At 44.6% G+C, this 17,976-nt stretch overlaps 1 pseudogene; it reads left to right on the top strand.

Moving 5' to 3' along the window:
- The first annotated feature begins 11,727 nt into the window (after positions 1 to 11,727).
- Positions 11,728 to 11,838, top strand: LOC129039833 (U2 spliceosomal RNA; annotated as a pseudogene).
- The last annotated feature ends 6,138 nt before the right edge of the window (positions 11,839 to 17,976 follow it).

Here is a 17,976-nt window from a genome sequence, read left to right as displayed (position 1 = left end):
GAAGGTCTGCAGCTTCACTCCTGAGTCAGAGAGACCACGAACCCACCAGAAGGAAGAAACTCCGAACACATCCGGACATCAGAAAGAACAAACTCCAGACGCACCACCTTAAGAGCTATAAAGAGCTGTAACATTCACTGCGAGGGTCCGCGGCTTCATTCTTGAAGTCAGTGAAACCAAGAACCCACTAATTCCAGACACACTAACACTTTGCAAGACTGAGCTGAAAGGATCACTTGAGCCTAGGAGGTCAAGGTTACAGTGAGTTATCATCAAGCCACTGCACTCCAGCTCCAGCCTGGGTGACAGAACAAGACCCTATCTCTTAAAAAAAAAAAAAAAAACTATGCTTATCTAGATCTCAAAAACTCATGCTTTTCCATCAGTCTGAATGCTCTCTCCCTCCTAAGCCAAGGTCCTCCTCATCCTTCAAGGCCTAGCTAAAAAGCCAACTACTCAAAATAGCTTTCCCTCTTCATGCTTCTTCAGTATTTGGATTTCCTCTCAAAAGTTTTTTTTTTTTTTTATTTTCCATTGCAATTGTTTTCATGTTTACTACAAATTAAACTCTCAGTTCCTTTTCCATACTTAACTAGCCTTTCTTTGCCCCAAATTAAGTACAGGGTTTTTGCATATGAAAAATTCTTAGATATATGTCAAATATTAATGTTTTCAAGTTTAAAAATAGCTGGTATGGGTTTCGCTTACATTTTATGCTACCAGTTTGCTCATTTTAATTAAAGAGTGAATTAGTTAATAGAAGGAAAGATCCCAAAAATGGAATGATACAATGTCTTCTCATCAATCAATGAAAGCATAAAATCAAGATAGAAATGAATATGTGCACTCTCAAATTAGGCATCGTTCCAAAACAGTTGTAAATCAGTTGATAGGAACTGAGGCAATTTTTTTTCTCTCTGCCATAGATCAGTGACCCTAAGGAAAGTTGCCTAATCCAGAGGATATATAAGATCATTCACTGGGATTTGGAAAGAAAATATTAGATTTTCTCACTCTATGTTTTGCCTCAATGATTTGTTTATATCTTTTACATGTACCATAATATATAATTATAGTAGTTTTACAGCGTATTTTAAAAGTTGTTAAGGTAAGTCTCCCCTTCACTTTTTTTTTTTTTTGAGACAAAGTTTCACTCTGTCACCCAGGCTGGCACGAGGCTTACTGCATCCTCCACCTCCTAGGCTCAAGCAATCCTCCCACCTCAGCCTCCCAGGTAGCTGGGACTACAGGTGCATACCACCACGCCAAGCTAATTTTTGTATTTTTGTAGAGAAAGTTTCTCAGTATGTTGCCCAGGCTGATCTCAAACTCCTGGGCTCAGGTGATCCTCCTGCCTCAGCCTCCCAAAGTGCTGGGATTACAAGCTCAAGCCCACCACACCTGGCCTTCACTGTTCTTTTTTTAAAATGTCTTAACAATTTTCATATCACACTTTTTTTTTTTTTTGAGATGAGCGTCTTCATATGTTGCCTAGGATGGACTCAAACTCCTGGCCTGAAGCAGTTCTCCCGTCTCAGCCTCCTGAATAGCTGGATCTATAGGTGTGTAGCAACCTGCCCAGCTTCATATGGTCACATTTTAAAATTAAATTTAAAATCATTTGTGGCCAGGCACGGTGGCTCATGCCTGTAATTCCAGCACTTTGGGAGGCCGAGGTGGGCGGATCACCTGAGGTCGAGAGTTCGAGACCAGTCTGACCAATATGGTGAAACCCTATCTCTACTAAAAATACAAAAAATTAGCTGGGCCTGGTTGTGGATGCCTGTAATCCCAGCTACTCGGGAGGCTGAGGCAGGAGAATTGCTTGAACCTGGGAGGTGGACAGTGCAGTGAGCTATTACTCCAGCCTGGGCAACAAGAGCGAAACTCTGTCTCAAAAATAAATAAATAAATAAATAAAAAATAAATCATTGGTGTAGAGGGTAGTGAGGGGAATTTTGTGTCTGCTCAGAAACATGTTTTAATGAGCTAGTTGAGATGGAAAGATGAAGCTCACCGGGGTTCAGTGGGGCAAGCCAGTTTTTAGACATTATAAGATGACCACATGGAAAGTGACATTAGCAGATGGCCCCTAGTACTTGTTCCTCCTACAAAGATAGCCAGAACAACAAATAAACAATGACTTTTTTTTTTTTTTGAGGCAGAGTCTTGCTCTGTCGCCCAGGCTGGAGTGCAGTGGTGCGATCTTGGTTCACTGCAACCTCTGCCTCCTGGGTTCATTATGGGGTTTCACCATGTTGGCCAGGCTGGTCTCGAACTCCTGACCTCAGTTGATCCGCCTGCCTCGGCGTCAAAGTGCTGGGATTACAGGAGTGAGCCACCGCACCTGGCCAACAACGACATTTTAATAAAAATAACTGAGAGAGTGCTGGAGTGTACCTGAGGAGTAACAGAAGCTCAGGATGACCACACAGAGAATGGAAGGAAATGCCAGGACTCCACTATTCTGTCCCCTAATTGGGATCAGCTAAGAACCAGCTTCTCCCTTCAGCAAAGAGGTAAACAAGGGGATCCCAGCAACTCCCATCAACTTTAGACACCTACAAACCTCACCACTGTCCTCTGCAGTCCTCATAGGCACTAAGCACAGCTGAGGAAGCTGCCTGGAGTCCCACACAGCTGTGCTGCCCCAAAAGAAGGAGCCAGCACTGGCCACTCCCCTGCCCTGATCCACATGCTGCTGAATTGGAACTATGGCTGGGGTGTGACTTGCTCTGTGGGCAAGTAGTTACAGATCCCCATTCATCCCTGAAGCTAAATTGCCTTGAACCTCCCAGCCTGGTGTCCCAACATCCCCAAGCTGAAATGTGAGCAGCAGTTACACCCTTCTCCATGGGGCCAGGCAGAGGTGAAGCCACGCCACCTACCCCTCCCCTTTCCTCCTCAGGTAGGAGTTAAAGCAGTTCCCTGTTTCTGGCCGGGGCGCGGTGGCTCATGCCTGCAATCCCAGCACTTTGGGAGGCCGAGGCAGGTGGATCGCCTTACCTCAGGAGTTTGAGACCACCCTGGGCAACATGGTGAAATCCCATCTCTACTAAAATACAAAAAATTAGCCGGGCGTGGTGGCACGCACCTGTAATCCCAGCAACTCGGGAAGCTGAGGCACGAGAATCGCTTGAACCCGGGAGGCAGAGGTTGCAGGGAGCCAAGATTGCGCCACTGCACTCCAGCTTGGGCTACAGAGTGAGACTCAGTCTCAAAATAAAATAAAATAAAAATAAAGCAGTATCCTGTTTCATGGGAAAACAGTATCTTGGCTGCTCAGAGCAGTCATGTCTCCTCAGTGCCTAAGTTCATGCAGCAGCTGGCATTCCAGGTAATGAATGGTGTGTTGGCCACCCAGAACGATCATGCACCCCAATATCTAAGCTGAAGCAATTGTCTGCATTCCAAGGAAATAGTACCTAGGCTGCCCAGAACAGTCATGCTCCCAGGCGTAAGCTGAACTGGCACATTGCCCCCACCAAGGAATCGGTGTCCTGGCCAATCTCAGCACCTGTGCATCTCTAGGCTGAGATGAGGTAGGACCCTGCATCCCAGGGAAACAGAACAGTGGCTGAGCTGAGACACCCTACCCTACAAGCCAAACAACTCCAGCACTCTGCTTCCCTGGGGCTGGAATATCCCCCTAGAGTCTGAGCTGCTGAGACACCCTCTCCCTGGAGAATAAAATCATTGCTATGCTGTTCCCTGCCCCAACCCAGGTCCCAGATGACAGCTGTGCTCCATTATTCCGGGGTACTTGCTGCCACTGCACCTGCTCTCACAGAGGCTGGGATACTGCCAAGCCCCACCATCCTAGGGTCTAGAGTCACCACTACACAGTGGCTTATCCCCTGGGACCTCAGTTCCCACTGAGCTCTATTGGCTCAGGTTCCTGAATCGCAGCTATACCCTGATCCCCAGACCCAAACCTCTAGAGCACCCCTTCATTGCCAGAGTCAGATTAGTGCTCTGCCTTGTCCCCCATCCCCACTAGAGTTAGAATCACAGTTATAAAATGCAGTCCTTTGGGCCCAAGCCCCTAGGGGGTGCCTCAGGGTTGCAGATCCTAGCTCTGGGTAACCTACATCTAAACTTCCCACAGAGAGCAAAGCTGCATCCCAAGACCCTAATGCCCTGATAGGCTTGAGAAACCCTGAGACTAGGACCCTCACCCCACAGCCACTCGAAGCACCTGAACATGGAACTCACAGGATATTAACAACCTACGCTGCTGCCACCACTGCCACAAACAGCCTACGCCACTGAGGTGCCTGTGTTTTTTTATTGGTGACATTGAATGCAGCTGAAGAAGCTGCACAGACTATACCACTGCACGTATCTGGAAACAGTCACTACATCTTCCCAACTGGCAGACTAAACTCAACTAGAGGTGAAAGTCTTTCACTGCAAAATCCACTCCAGAAAGTTTGGAAGAGGCAGCCAGGCATGATGGCTCACACCTGTAATCCCGGCACTTTGGGAGGCCGAGGCAGGCAGATCACTTGAGGCAGGGAGTTCAAGGCCAACCTAGCCAACATGGCGAAACCTGTTTCTACTAAAAACATACCAAAAAATAATTAGCCAGCCGCAGTGGTGAGCACCTGTAATCCCAGCTACTCGGGAGGCTGAGGCAGGAGAATCCCAGCTACTCAGGAGGCTGAAGCAGGAGAATGGCTTGAACCCAGGAGGCAGAAGTTGCAGTGAGCCGAGATCGCGCCATTGCACTCCAGCCTGGGTGACAGAGAAAGACTCCGTCTCAAAAAAAAAATCAAAAAATTTAGCCGGGTGTGGTGGCACATGCCTGCAGTGCCAGCTACTCGAGAAGCTGAGGCACAACAGTCACTTGAACCTGGGAGGCTGGGCAACAGAGTGAGATTTTGTCTCAAAAAAAAAAAAAAAAAGGTTGGAAGAGGCAATTGTCTTACCGGGTGCATAGACATCAACACAGATGCACAAGAAACATGATAAAGCAAGGAAATATGACACCACCAAAGGAACATAATAACTGTCTAGTAACAGACTCCAGTAAAAAGGAAATCAAAAAATTGCTGGAAAAAGAGTTGAAAATAATGATCTGAAGGAAACTCAGTGAGATACAAAACATACAACTAGATAATTTAACAAAATCAGAAAAACAATTCACAATATGGCTGAGAAATTCAACAAAAATAGAAATAATTTTAAAAGAACCCAACATTTAAAAAACACAATTCTGAGCTTATTTGCTTGCCTGCCAGAGAAACGAACACACAACATAGACAAAATTTATTAAATAGTTAACTGGAAGGTCAGAGTGGAAGATCAAGGGGCTTTATCCATTAGAAAGGGGGCTTCAAGGCGGTTATAGTAATGATTGAAAACTCCCTTTGCAAATAAAACAGAATGAGTCCATAAGTCTAAACATGGTTGGCTAAATCCAGTCCATTGGTCAGAAAGTAGTCTGTAGTTTCGTCCAATAATGTTTTGTACATACCAGATTACTCAAAATTCTAATTGTAGGATGTTAGTTTGCTGAAAGTTTATGGTTGTTTAATGACTTTACCTGGTTGAAAACAGTTTTTGATGAAACCCAGCACTCAGTTTTGACCTCTCCTAGGTATATGTAGCTGTAAGTGGAAATCGTTCCTTTTATAGGTATGATAATGTGATTTATGCCATGTGGAATTTGTGTGTATGTGTGTGGGACACACCTGATTTAGCTTGGAGAAGGGTATATATTGGTAAGGGAAAATGAATGACGTTACAAATATAGTACTCTCAACAAGTAAAATTTATCAAATGCTAAAGAAAATAACTGGGCTTTAGAGTAGGGAAGACATGGTTTTGCCTTGTAATTTAGCCACCAATTACCTGGACATATTCATGTAAATCTGTTTTTTCATATAAAGCAGGGACAATATCAGTCTTACCAGTTAATGGGAAGATTAAATAAGATAATGTATATAAACCAACTCCTTCAGTGGCCTAACTCTTTTTATGGAATGGGCATCAAATAGCTGATTGTTTTCCTCTGCTGCAAACCGCTGCCCACATGTACCCCATATATGAGTGCCTCCGCTGTCCCTCCATACCCTTCTGAATTCTTTGCCTCTTTCTAAGAATGTTCCCTCCACACTTGCACCACTCCCACTTTTCATGTGTATTCCTTTTTATTTCTCCTTTCTCCCCTCAATATTTAACATACTATTTGCAGGTCCAAAAGTGGCCTTTATTCATATTCTTCATAATAAATTAGATTCCATTATAACTATTTAAAAAAAAAAAAAAAGAACCAAACAAATCCTGCAGCTGAAGAATTCAAAAAGGTTCTCATTGAGGCACATTTTAGTTGAATTGTCAAAAGTCAAAGAAAAAGGGAATTCTAAAAACAGCAAGAGAAAAGTGTCAGGTCACATATAAGGGGATTCCCATTAGACTAACATCAGATTTTTCCACTGAAACCTTACAGACCATGAAAAAATGGGATGATATATTCAAAGTGCTGAACAAAAAATTTGCCAGTCAAGAATATGACACCTAATATTTGAGAAATGAGGGAGAAATAAAGTCTTTCCCAGGCAAGTGAAAACTGAGGAAATGTATCACCAATAGACCAGCCTTACAAGAAATGCTCAAGGGATTGCAACATCTGAAAGTGAAAAGATGATAATCACTGTCGTGAAAACACACAAGTATAAAACTCACTGCTAGGCAGATACACAAAAAAGAAAGCAAAGAATCAAACCTTATTACTACAGAAAACAACCAAATCACAATGATACACAGTAAGAAAGGAAGAAAGGAACAACGGATATACGAAAACAATCAGAAAACAATTAACAAAATGACAGAAGTAAGTCCTGACCTATCAATAATAACCTTGAATCCTTGAATGTAAATGGATTGAACTCCTTCTTAAAAGATAAAGCCTGAGGGTCTGAGTGCAGAGGTGTTTACAACTTACTGAACATAACCAGTTACAGATTTCTTTGTTCCTTCTCCACTCCCACTGTTTCACTTGACTAGCCTTAAAAAATACGTTTAAATGTTTCAAAAAGATACGAACTGGCTGAATAGATTTTTAAAAACCATGACCCAAGCTGGGAGCGGTGGTTCTCACCTGTAATCCTAGCATTTTGGGAGGCCAAGGCAGGTGGACCACTTGAGGTCAGGAGTTTGAGACCAGCCTGGCCAACATGGTAAAACCCTGTCTCTACCAAAAATACAAAAAAATTAGCCGAGTGTGGTGGTGGGCGCCTGTAGTCCCAGCTACTCAGGAGGCTGAGGTAGGAGAATAGCTAGAACCTGGGAGGCGAAGGTTGCAGTGAGCCAAGATGGCGCCACTGGGAGATAGAGCAAGACTCTGTCAAAAAACAAAAAAACCCATGACCCAATTATATGCTGCCTGTAAGAAGCTCACTTCACTGTAAAAACACATATTAAACAGAAAGTGAATGGGTGGAAAGGATATTTCATGCAGTCTTGGCACGTTGGCTCATGCCTATAATCCCAGCACTTTGGGAGGCTGAAATGGGAGGATCACCTGAGCCCAGGAGTTTGAGACCAGCCTGGGCAATAGAGCAAGACCCTGTCTCAACGAAAAATTTAAAAATTAACTGGACATGATAGTGCACACCTGTACTCCCAGTTACTTGGGAGGCTGAGGCAGGAGGATCATTTAAGCCCAGAAGTTCAGAGATGCAGTAAGTCATGATCACACCACAGCACTCCAGCCTGGGTGACAGAGCGAGACTCCATCTCACAAAATAAATAATTAAAAAGATATTCCATGCAAACAAAAACAAAAAGTGAGCAGGAGTAGCTGTACTTACATGAAATTAAACAGACTTTAATTCAAAAATGATAAAGACAAAGAAAGTGATTATATAATGATAAAAGGATCAATTTAGCAAGAGGATATAACAATTATAAATACATATTCACCCAACACTGGAGTATGAAGATACATAAACCAAGTACTAGAGCTAAAGAGACATAGGCAGCTGGGTGCGGTGGCTCATGCTTCTAATCCCAGCACTTTGTGAGGCCAAGGCGGGCGTATCACCTGAGGTTGAGAGTTTGAGACCAGCCTGACCAACATGGAGAAACCCCGTCTCTACCAAAAATACAAAATTAGCTGGGCGTGGTGGTGCATGCCTGTAAACCTAGCTACTCGAGAGGCTGAGGCAGGAGAATCACTTGAACCTGGGAGGCAGAGGTTGTGGTGAGCCAAGATCGTGCCATTGCACTCCAGTCTGGGCAATAAGAGTGAAACTCCATCTCAAAAAAAAAAAAAAAGAGAGAAGTAGGCTCCAATACAAGTAGTTGGGGATCTCAATGTCGCACTCTCGGCATTGGACACATCATCTAGACAGAAAAGAAAGAAAGAAAAACTGGGCCAGGCACGGTGGCTCACACCTGTAATCCCAGCACTTTGGGAGGCTGAGGCAGGAGGATCACGAGGTCAGGAGATCGAGACCATCCTGGCTAACACGGTGAAACCCCGTCACTACTAAAAATACACACACAAAAAAAAGAAAAACTGGACTTTTAACCAAATGGACTTAACAGCTATTTACACAACATTTCCTCTAAGAGCTGCAGAATACACATTATTATTTTTGTCTTTTACCTAGTTCTTCGTAAGTGTGCAATATTTTCATCAGCGCATGGAACATATTCCAGCATAGACCACATGTTAGGCCACAAGTCTCTACAAACTTAAAAGAATTGAAATCATATCAAATACCTTTTCTGCCAATAATGGAAGAAAGCTAGAAATCAATAATGAGGAACTTTTGAAATTGTGCAAATACAAGGAAGTAACATGTTTCTGGCCAGGTGCGGTGGCTCACACCTGTAATCCCAGCACTTTGGGAAGCCAAGGTGGGTGGATTACCTGAGGTCAGGAGGTCAGGACCAGCCTGGCCAACATGGTGAAACCCCATCTCTGCTAAAAAAATACAAAAATTAGCTGGGCGTGGTGGCAGGTGCCTATAATCCCATCAAGGAAGGCTCCCAGCAAGGGAGGCTGAGACAGGAGAATTGCTTGAACCTGGAGGCAGAGGTTGCAGTGAGCCAAAATCACTCCATTGCACTCTAGCCTGGGCAACAAGAGTGAAACTCCATCTCAAAAAATAAAATAAAATAAAATAAAATAATAAAATAAAATATAATAAAATAAAATGAAATAAAAATGCATCTCAAGGAACTAGAAAAGCAAGAACATTCACAGAGAAAGCCCTGCTGAAAATGAGTTCATGATTTAAAAAATTACAAATCAACAAAGTAAACAGAAGAATCAGCAAATACAAAAACAGCAAAATTAGATTACTAAGATTTAAGATACACAACTTTTAGATAGGAGCTATCAAATAACTATCTTTTAAATAGTTAGACATTTTAAAAGACTTGAAAAGGAAAAAAAATATAAAAAAGAAGAGGAATATTGGGAAAAGACCCAAGAATCTGAAGAAATGAAAGCTAAATTTATGCAAATTAAAAACTCAAGGAATCCGGGCATGGTGGCTTCTGCCTGTAATCCCAGCACTTTGGAAGGCCAAAGTCGGAGGATCACTAGAGCCCAGGAGTTTGAGACCAGCCTGGGCAACATGGGAAGACTCCATCTTTACAAATAATTTAAAAATTAGCTGGGCATAATGGTAAGTGTCTGTGGTCTCAGATACTTGGGAGGCTGAGGCAGGAGGATTGCCTGAGCCCAGGAGGTTGAAGCTGCAGTGAGCTATGATTACACCTGCACTCCAACCTGGGCGACAGAACCAGACTCTGTCTCAAACAAACGCACTCTCAATAAATGTGTTAACAGCAGAAAAGACATTGAGGAAGAAAGACAGGTAAAGGTGGAAGAGATTTTTTAAAAAAGTATTGCACAGAGAGATGAAGAGAAGAGATAAATATGGAAGAGCAACTAACAGAGATGAAGGACAGAATGAGAAGACCAAATATAAATCAATATGAGTATCAAAGGAAAACAAGCACGCAAGAATGGGGAAGGCAAAGGGAGAAGATTCAATTGCTGAAAATTTTTTCAGAACTGATGAAGGACATCAGTTCTGAGATTCAGGAGGTACAATAAGTCTCTTGACAGATACATTCAAAAGTCTATAATTAGACATGTTACATGAAACTGCAGAACACCAAAGATAAATAAAATATCTTAAAAGTATTCAGATAAAATAGATATTAGTTACAAATTAATGACAATTGCTAGGCATGGTGGCTAAATGTCTATGTAATCCCAGCACTTTGGGAGGGTGAGGTGGGCAGACCAGTTGAGGTCAGGAGTTCGAGACCAGTTGAGGTCAGGAGTTCGAGACCAGCCTGGCCAAAATGGTGAAAACCCATCTGTACTAAAAAATAATAATAATAAGGGCTGGGCGTGGTGACTCACGCCTGTAATCCCAGCACTTTGGGAGGCCAAGGTGGGAAGATCACAAGGTCAGGAGATTGAGACCATCCTAGCTAACACGGTGAAACCCCATCTCTGCTAAAAGTACAAAAAATTAGCCAGGCGTGGTGGCAGTTGCCTGTAGTCCCAGCTACTCGGGAGGCTGAGGCAGAAGAATGGCGTGAACCCAGGAGGCGGAGCTTGTAGTGAGCAGAGATCGCAACACTGCACTCCAGCCTGGGCAACAGAGCAAGACTCCGTCTCAAAACAATAATAATAATAATAATAAATAGGCCAGGCACGGTGGCTCACACTTGTAATCCCAGCACTTTGGGAGGCCAAGGCAGGCGGATCACGAGGTCAGGTGATCAAGACCACGGTGAAACCCCATCTCTACTAAAAATACAAAAAATTAGCCCAGCGTGGTGGCAGGCACCTGTCATCCCAGCTACTTGGAGAGGCTGAGGCAGGAGAATGGTGTGAACATGGGAGGTGGATCTTGCAGTGAGCTGAGATTGCACCACTGCACTCCAGCCTGGGTGACAGAGTGAAACTCCGTCTCAAAAAATAAATAAAAATTAATAAACAAATGAGACCAGGCACAGTGGCTCATGCCTGTAATCCCAGCACTTTGAGAGGTCAAGTTGGGTGGATCACCTGAGGCCAGGAGTCTGAGACCAGCCTGGCCAACATGGTGAACCCCATCTCTACTAAAAATACAAAAATTAGCCAGGCATGGTGGTGTGCACCTGTAACCCCAGCTACTTGGGAGACTGAGGCAGAAGAATTGCTTGAACCTGGGAGGCAGAGTTTGCAGTGAGCCAAGATCGTGCCACTGCGCTCCAGCCTGGGTGACAGAGCAAAACTGCATCTCAAAAAAAAAAAAAAAAAAAAAGACAGAAATGAAAAAAATTGACAATTAGATTGACAGCAGACTTTTCAAACATGCCAATAGAAATCAAAAGATAATGGAACAGCTTCAAAATTCTGAGAGAAAATGCCAACCTATACTTCAGTTTCTACTAGTTGACAATTCATGAAAAGGTCAAATAATAGTTTAGGCAAAGACTGAAACAATTTATCATTTACAGGTGATCCTATTAAAATAACTATTTAAGGGACCAGGTGCAGTGGCTTATGCTTGTAATCCCAGCACTTTGGGAAGCTGAGCTCGGAGGATCACTTGAGGCCAGGAGTTTGAGGCTGCAGCGAGCTGTGATTGTGCCATCACATTCTAGCCTGGGCAATAAGGTGAGATTCTCTAAAAAATAAATAAATACAAATAAATAAATGAAAGAACTATTTAATGAAGCACATTAAGAAGAAGGAAATTAATCACTTCTTGGCCTTTTGGCTAGGATCAAGTGTAGTATCTGTTCTGATCAGTTTAATGTCTGGAAGGAAAAGAAAGAAATTAAATCTGGAAGGAAGGAAGAAGAATCAAGAGTAGTGAGCAAAAGAATTGGTCAATATGTGGGTATCAATATGTGGGTAAATCAAAACAAGCATCAACAAAATAACAAAACAAAACGTGATAGTGTGAAAACAAAGTAGAACTAAAATATGGCCAATGGTAAGAGGAGTGATTGGCGTGAAAAGCATTCTTAAGCTCTTGTATTGTACAGTAGTCTCCCTTTATCTGTGGGAGATATGTTCCAACCTCCCAGAGGATGCCTGAAACCACAAATAGTATTAAATCCTATATACACAGTATGCCAGCCAATCTAACTGAGACAGCTACTAGGTGACTGGCAGTGCATGAGGGAGGGGAAGTAGGTGTGGGAAGTTGCAGTGCTCTAAGTGTGCAGTGAGGGAAAAGGCTGGATCCCATTCCACGTTCAATTAGAAGGTGTTCACTTATTTTTGTACATTTATTCACTGTACTAAGCAGATACTCTGAACCAGACCTCATGGGTTCAATGCTCTGGCGAATAAATCTCTGGGCTCCTATGAAGATGAGGGGAGAGGTACACACCTACTAACCCCCAGTTCTCCTCTCCCACCCTGTCTGCCTGAGGTGGGAGAGAAGAACTGGGGCTCAGTAGGTGCGTACCCGGACTCTGAACCCATCTCCTTGTTTTCAGCCATGGGCCTCTCTCCAGGTTCCATTGTACTAAGAGCCCCGAGGTTCTCTTTACATCTCATAAATACCTTCTCCTGGTTCCTAGTCTGTAATGTTCTCTGCGCTGCTAAACGAGGTCCTCTCTTTTCTATTTGCTTTCCCTCTTCCAAAATTGTAATAAAATCTTTTGTCAGCCAGGCACAGTGCCTCATGCCTGTAATACCAGCACTTTGGCAGGCTGAGAGTGGGCAGATCACAAGCTCAACATTATCAAGATCAGCTTGGCTAACATGATGAAACTCTGTCTCTACTGAAAATACAAAAAATCAGCTAGATGTGGTCGCACACACACCTGTGAGTCCTAGCTACTCAGAAAGCTGAGACAAACAATCACTTGAACCTGGTGTATCCACAATTCACTGACTTCAAAAACGAAGCTTGGGATAGTGAGTGTTACACTACTTGAAAGTGGCATGTCTAGTTTTATCCTTCTGGGGGGTTTGCACTTTTACTGACTCAGAAACAAAACTGAAGACCTTCACAATGAGTGTTACAACTTACAAAGCCACCAGTAAGTTTTACTGCAAAGAACAAAAAAACAAGACACCAACCACACAGAAAACAACCCAAGCAGATTACCACTGCTGCCTCGGGCACCCTGCTTTTATTTCCTTATCTGCCCCCCCCCCCCCGCCCCCCCCACATCCCGCTGATTGGTCCATTTTACAGAGAGCTGATTGGTCTGTTTTACAGTGAGTTGATTGGTCCATTTTGACAGGGTGCTGATTGGTGTGTTTACAATCCCTGAGCTAGACACAAAAGTTCTCCAAGTCCCCATGGAGCACTGATTGGTGCATTTATAAACCTTGAGCTAGATACAGAGTGCTGATTGGTACATTTACAAACCCTGAGCTAGACACAGAGTCCTGATTGGTGTATTTACAATCCCTTAGCTAGACATAAAGGTTTTCCAAGTCCCCACTAAACTCAGGAGCCCAGGTGGCTTCACCTAGTGGATCTCGTACTGGGGCTACAGGTGGAGCTGCTTGCCAGTCTCGCGCAGTGCGCGGACATTTTTCAGCCCTTGGGTGGTCCATAGAACCAGGTGCTGCCGAGCAGGAAGCGACGCTTTTGTTGGGGAGGTTTAGGGCCGCGCAGAAGGTGGCGGCGGCGGGGGGAGACTCGGGCATAGGTAGGCTGCAGGTCCGGAGCTCTGCTCCGCCAGTAGGTAGCTGCCGCCCGGGGAGAATTCGAGCGGAGCCCCGGCGGACCGGCACTGCCTGGGGACCTAGCGCACCCTCCGCAGCTGCTGGCCCGAGTGCTAAGCCCTTCACTGCCCAGGGCCTGTGGCGTGGGCCGGCCCTCCGAGTGAGGAGCCCGCCGAGCCCACGCCCACCTGGAACTCGCGCTGGCCCCCGAGCGCCGCGCGCAGCCCCAGTTCCCCCCTGCGCCTTTCCCCCCACACCTCCCTGCGAGCAGAGGGAGCTGACTCCGGCATTGGCCAGCCCAGAGAGGAGCTCCCATAGTGCAGTGGCAGGCTGAAGGGCTCCTCAAATGTGGCCAGAGTGGGCGCCGAGGCCGAGGAGGCGCCAAGAGTGAGCGAGGGCTGCCAGCAGGCTGTCACCTCTCACTGGGAGGCGGAGGTTGCAAAGAGCCGAGATCGTGCCACTGCACTCCAGTCTGGGCGACAGAGTGAGACTCCTTATCACCAAAAAAAAAAAAAAAAAAAAAAAAAGCCGGGCGCGGTGGCTCACTCCTGTAATCCCAGCACTTTGGGAGGCCAAGGCGGGGGGATCACGAGGTCTGGAGATTGAGACCATCCCGGCTAACACAGTGAAACCCCGTTTCTACTAAAAATACAAAAATTAGCCGGGCGTGGTGGCGGGCCCCTGTAGTACCAGCTACTCAGGAAGCTGAGGCAGGAGAATCGCTTGAACCCAGGAGGCAGAGCTTGCAGTGAAATCTAGCCTGGGCGACAGAGCAAGACTGTCTCAAAAAAAAAACAAAAAAAAAAACAAAAAAAACTTGTCCGCTGTTGTCTTTTCCTTTTTCCCTATTGGTTTAATACCTTTATTTACTTGCTATCACATACGTGGTTTTGGAGGGAAAAGGATACAAAAGTGTGTGATTAATCTGCCATGTTTCATCAGAAGCCTGTAACCCAACTCTATGCCACACCTCCCACTCAAACCCTAGAAACACTTGAAAACCCACTGCAAATAATTTGAAGCATTGTCATATGGAAGAGGATTTGAATCGTATGCGACTCCAAGTGCATAGATCAATGAATGAAAGCTCTCGTGGGAAAAACTAAAATTAACTTTCACAGCATAAATTTGGAAACAATCAGAGCTGTTCCAAAAGGTCAGAGATCATAGGAACTCTAGTAACCTTTTCTTCTCACTTATTTTGTTCAAGTAATCCCCTTCAGCTATTTTTGGGCCTAGGTAAAAACGCGAGTGTTAATTGAGTAACTTTTTTTTACGTAGGACTATCAGTGTCTCCTGGTCAATTAAGCTCAGGATCAAAGGCCCAATATAAAGGCTCTCCCTTGAAGTACATGTAAAGTTTGAGCAGAGCTAATTGGAATTAAGTGGGCATTTAGATATCCAGTTTATCTTGCTTAGGGGCATGGGAGGCAGTATAATTTAATGACTTTTGGGTAAGAAAGAACTCGATTCAAAACCCAGCTCTAGTCCCGGGGGCGATGGCTCATGCTGGTAATCCCAGCACTTTGGGAGGCCGAGGTGGGCGGATCACAAGGTCAGGATATTGAGACCATCCTGGCCAACACGGTGAAACCCCGTCTCTACTAAAAATACAAAGAAAAAAAAAAAAAAATTAGCCGGACGTGGTAGCGGGCGCCTGTAGTCCCAGCTACTCACGAGGCTGAGGCAGGAGAATGGCGTGAACCCGGGAGGCAGAGCTTGCAGTGAGCTGAGATCGGGCCCCTGCAATCCAGCCTGGGCAACAGTGTGAGACTCTGTCTCAAAAAAAAACCCCAGCTCTAATACTTGACACCTGGGTGAACTTGGGAAAGTTATTTAATGTTTTTAACAAATGTATTTTAATTTAATTTTTAAATTTTTATTTTTTGTAGAGATGAGATGGTCTCACTATCTTGCCCAGGCCGGTCTTGAACTCCTGGCCTCACACAATGCTCCCACCTTCACCTCCCAAAGTGCTGGGATTACAAGCGTGAGCCACTGCACCTGGCCTATTATTTAACCTTTCTAAGCCTTAATTTCCTTATCTGTAAAATGGGAGCAAAAAAATGAAAACAAAAAAAGAAAAAAACATGGGAGCAATAGTACATACTATTTTATAGGATTGTGAAAATTGAATGAGATGCTACATATAAGGTGTCTGGTATTGAACCTGGTGTATTACAAAAATTCAGTGTATGTCAGTTCTCTTTTGTCCTTTCTGCATCTCTGTCATCCTAGTGCTGTCAATGAAAGAGAAATAGGAGATGTACTTTATTAATATTATTATTTTTTGAGATGGCGCACTCTGTCGCCCAGGCTGGAGTGCAATGGTGCAATCTCGCCTCACTACAACTTCTGCCTCCCGGGTTCAAGTGATTCTTCTTTCTCAGCCTCCTGAGTAGCTGGGAGCACAGGTGCACGCCACCACGCTCAGCTAATTTTTATATTTTTAGTAGAGACAGTGTTTCGTCATGTTGGCCAGGCTGGTCTCTAACTCCTGACCTCTTTCCACCCACCTTAGCCTCCCAAAGTGCTGAGATTATAGGCATGAGCCACCGCACCCGGCCAGAGATGTACTTTAATAAACAATATTAAGTTTTTTAAAAACGACTCGATGAAAATAATGTAATACCACACCCAAAATAGTATAAAACACACTGGAATTTGAGTCAGGAGATGTCCGTTCTGTCACTTAGTCACAAAATTGTGACTTTGAGTATTTAACCTAAGCTCTCTAAGCCTCGGTTGCCTTTTTTCTTTTTTTTTTGAAACGGAGTCTCGCTCTGTTGCCCCAGGCTGGCTTGCAGTGGCGCGATCTCGGCTCACTGCAAGCTCCGCCTCCAGGGTTCACGCCATTCTCCTGCCTCAGCCTCCTGAGTAGCTGGGACTACAGGCGCCAGCCACCACACCCGGCTAATTTTTTGTATTTTTAGTAGAGACTGGGTTTCACCGTGTTAGCCAGGATGGTCTCGATCTCCTGACCTCATGATCCGCCTGCCTTGGACTCCCAAAGTGCTGGGATTACAGACATGAGCCACCGCGCCCAGCCTTTTTTTTTTTTTTTTGGTGATAGGGAGTCTCACTCTCTCAGCCAGGCTGGAGTGCAGTGGCGCAATCTCGGCTCACTGCAGTCTCCACCTCCCAGGTTCAAGCAATTCTCCTGCCTCAGCCTCCCGAGTAGCTGGGATTACAGGTTCCCACCACCACATCCCACTAATTTTTGTATTTAGTAGAGATGGGGTTTCACCATGTTGGCCAGGCTGGTCTCAAACTCCTGACATCAGGTGATCTACCCACCTCAGCCTCCCAAAGTACTGGGATTACAAGCATGAGCCACCACCGCCTGCCTTTGCGCCGCCTGCCCAACCCTCAGTTGCCTTTAGTGAAACAGGAGTAACTCAGTGAAAATTTATTAAGTGAATGAATGAATAACAAAATGAAAAAAAAAAGATTCCCATCTGGACAAAGCACCACAAAGAAGAAGTTCTTTTGTCTAAAGCAGAAATACCTAAAACAATGCAAATAGTATGAGAAATCAGCTTTTTAGCCAAGGGAGCAGTTGCTGATAAAGTCTCCCTAAGGTTCAAGTCCATCCAGGCCAAGTCCCCAGAGCAGGCACCCAGGGCTCAGCCAGGAGCAGCAAGCAGCCTAATGCAAGCTGTTCCCATTGCGCCCTCCCTCCTGCCGACTCCCACTCCGACACAGCTGTTACCAGCTAGGACTGCTCTCCACCCCTCAGGAAGCACAGATCTGCATTTCCGGAGCTATAAGGCCCAAGTCCAATGGGCGCTCAGAGGGGAAGCAGAAGGAATAACTCACCCATTACTTGTGGGACTGGCCTAAGAGAACAATTATAGTTCCTTTCAACCTGTGAAGTCTGTGATTTCTTTGGTCTCTGACTCCAACTCTGTACCAACCTTTTAGGAAACAAAGGACATTCTGTGCAGGAAAACTTGTTTTCTTTATTTACAGCATCTAGCAGAGTCCTCTGCAGACAGTTGGCATCTGTTATAATATTTTCAGCTTGGAAGAGATACTGCTGCTTAATCAACTTTAAAGGAAAAGATGTACTTCTCGATAATTTGAGCCTGGAACGAGATATTCAGTTCTTAAAATAAAAGAGGTAATTACTGGAACCTGCTTAGGCTACAGTTCACTTCTCTGCCTCCTGCTCAGCCTGCCCCTCTTCTTTGTTTGTCATTTGCTTTGATTATTATTATTATTTTTTAAATTCAAGGTGTGGTCTCACTGTGTTGCCCAGGCTGGTCTTGAACTCCTGAGCCCGAGTGATCCTCTCACCTCAGCCTCCCAAG

This window comes from Pongo pygmaeus, chromosome 5 (genome assembly GCF_028885625.2).
Source record: "Pongo pygmaeus isolate AG05252 chromosome 5, NHGRI_mPonPyg2-v2.0_pri, whole genome shotgun sequence".
NCBI lineage: Eukaryota > Metazoa > Chordata > Mammalia > Primates > Hominidae > Pongo > Pongo pygmaeus.
The sequence above is the reverse complement of the archived record's forward strand: the minus strand, read 5'-3'. Positions and strand labels throughout refer to the sequence as shown.